General features: G+C 40.5%; 1 pseudogene; it reads left to right on the forward strand.

Moving 5' to 3' along the window:
* LOC107640721 overlaps positions 1–3,008 on the forward strand; it is a 47,282-nt pseudogene that overhangs the window by 8,336 nt on the left and 35,938 nt on the right.

The raw sequence follows: 3,008 nt of genomic DNA on the forward strand, positions 1-3,008 counted from the left end.
ATCTTTGATGAAACATGCATGCTAGCATTTGCACATTTGAAAATGAGGTTATCTTCTGCTCCTATCATTTTCCCACCTGATTGAAACCTACCATTTGCATTGATGTGCGATGCCTCTGATTTTGCAGTTGGGGCAGTGTTAGGACAAAGGAAAGATAACCTAGTTCGTGTGATATACTATGCTAGCAAAGTCCTTAATGAAACTCAAAAGAATTATACCACTACTGAAAAGGAGTTGCTAGCAATAGTTTTTGCATTTGACAAATTTAGATCATACCTCATTGGTGCTAAAGTGATTGTTTTTACAGATCACACAGCACTTAAATATTTGTTTGCCAAGCAAGAATCAAAGCCAAGACTAATAAGGTGGATCTTACTGTTGCAGGAATTCGATATTAAAATCAGAGACAAGAAAGGAGTGGAGAACAAGGTGGCAGATCACCTATCCAGAATCCCCCATGATCAAGGTGGAGAAAATGATACAAATGTGAACGAGCTCTTCCCTGATGAGCAGTTGATGACAGTTCACAAAGCACCATGGTTTGCAGATATTGCGAATTTCAAGGCGACTGGGGCATTACCCCCAGGGATCAATAAACTTCAAAAGAGGAAGCTCATGAATGATGCAAAATACTTTGTATGGGACGAGCCATATCTCTTCAAGAAATGTTCAGATGGAATTCTTAGAAGATGTGTTTCGGAAGAGGAAGGGAGAGAAGTCCTGTGGAACTGCCACGGTTCATGCTATGGTGGACACTTTGGAGGGGACAGAACTGCAGCAAAGGTGTTACAAAGCGGATTCTTTTGGCCCACTCTTTTCAAGGATGCCAAAGAACTAGTAAAAAGCTGCAATGAATGCCAAAGATCTGGAAACTTGCCCAAAAGAAACGCCATGCCACAAAATTTCATCTTGGAACTTGAACTGTTTGATGTGTGGGGAATTGATTTCATGGGACCATTCCCAACCTCATATGCAAACAATTACATCCTGGTAGCAGTAGATTATGTTTCCAAGTGGGTAGAGGCTATTGCAACCCCAACTAATGATAACAAGGTAGTCATGAACTTCCTAAGGAAGAATATCTTTAGCCGGTTTGGAGTCCCAAGAGCCCTCATCAGTGATGGAGGGAGCCACTTTTGTAACAAACCACTAGAAGCTCTCCTCTTACGATATGGGGTAAAACACAGAGTAGCTACACCTTAACATCCTCAAACAAGTGGGCAAACTGAGATATCCAACAGAGAGCTGAAGAGGATCCTGGAAAAGACTGTGGGCGCATCTAGAAAGGATTGGTCGAAGAAGTTGGATGATGCTCTGTGGGCATACAGAACAGAATTCAAAACCCCACTTGGAATGTCTCCATATCAATTAGTCTATGGGAAAGCTTGTCATTTACCACTGGAGTTGGAACATAAAGCTCTTTGGGCTATCAAGATACTAAATTTTGACAGCATTGCTGCGGGTGCAAAAAGAATCTTGCAGCTGCAAGAGATGGAGGAATTCAGGTCACAAGCCTATGAAAACACTAAGATGTATAAAGAGAAGGCAAAGAGAAAACATGACATGCATTTGGCACCCAGGAGTTTCGAAAAAGGGTAGCAAGTACTCCTTTACAATTCTAAATTAAGGCTGTTCCCAGGAAAACTCAAGTCAAGGTGGTCTGGACCTTTCTTGGTTACAAAAGTATCACCATATGGCCATATCGAAATCACGGATGAAGGTTCAAAGAGGACTTTTACAGTGAATGAACAAAGACTCAAGAATTATCTGGGCAACATGGGGGAAGATCCCAGAGTAAAGTACCATCTCAAGTAATTAAGGACTCGTCGAGCTAGCGACGATAAAAGAGCGCTCTGTTGGGAGGCAACCCAACCTCAGGTAGTTTCACTTTCGTCTTTATTTCAATAAAAATCACAAAGTTGTTTCCCCTGTATTGTAAGGAGCTAAGTTTGGTGTTCCACAACAAAACAATCCAAGAGTGATAGTGTAGTTCTAAGTTTGGTGTTCCACTAAAGGACATTGGTTAGAATTACACTCCACTCCAAAAGAACATTGCTAGCTCCATCCAATCAAGAGAAACAACTTAGATGTAGTTAGACTTTAGGTGATCATGGCTTTGCTGATAGCAAGATATGAGGGTCTCTACATATATGCAATGTTATGTACTGGGCAAAGAACTAAGTTTGGTGTTCACACACCAAACTGAGCTCAAGAGGCACAAGCATACATATAAGCTAACTATGTCTCAAGTGCTTTGGGAACAAGCAACTTCCAGTGACCTTGTAGGAATCTTATAAGGAAATGGTGCACCTTCACCCAAAGAAGCGAGGCAGCAAAAACTAGGATGATGACAAAGAGAGAGGGGGACCAGAGATCATCACCCGAAGGTTGTATTGTTACCTGATTCCATTGTACTTAGAACTGTTGAAAGTTGGAGGTCCGAATTGCACTTTTGATTTGTAGTTACTTGTAGTTGAAGTTTTTTTAAATTCTGTCTTTTAAGTTTTTCCTTCTGAATAGGTCCATGATTTCTGGTTTAAATGTCACTACACCATCACTTAACCTACTTGTAAGCTTGTCCATTTAAATCAAATAAAAAGAGAATGATTATAGTTGTAAAAGACCAGAGTGGAGTTCATATTGTGGAAGTGCATTCATGAATCTTTGGGGTAGTCATAAGTTAGCTAAGTTGGTTCAACCACAAGGTTAGGAGGACAACTATCTATCCTGAATACTTGACTTTGGATATACCTATGAGACTAAGCATATGACAAGATCCTAATAAGAGAAAAGGGAAAAAACAAAGGAAGTGAAAAACAAAAGAAAAAGAGTAAGCAATAAGGCTAGGCATCAATGGTTTTAATCTTGAGGCAAGTGTCTGTGGTGCTCCTGTGTGAGGGATCTACTTGGATGAATAAGCTCTTAGGGGTGCCTTATCACTTGGTAACTTGGGTTAACTAACTCGGGATTATCAGCTGAAAGTCCACTATCAAGAGTAACCTTCACTA

Source organism: Arachis ipaensis, chromosome B05 (assembly GCF_000816755.2).
Source record: "Arachis ipaensis cultivar K30076 chromosome B05, Araip1.1, whole genome shotgun sequence".
NCBI lineage: Eukaryota > Viridiplantae > Streptophyta > Magnoliopsida > Fabales > Fabaceae > Arachis > Arachis ipaensis.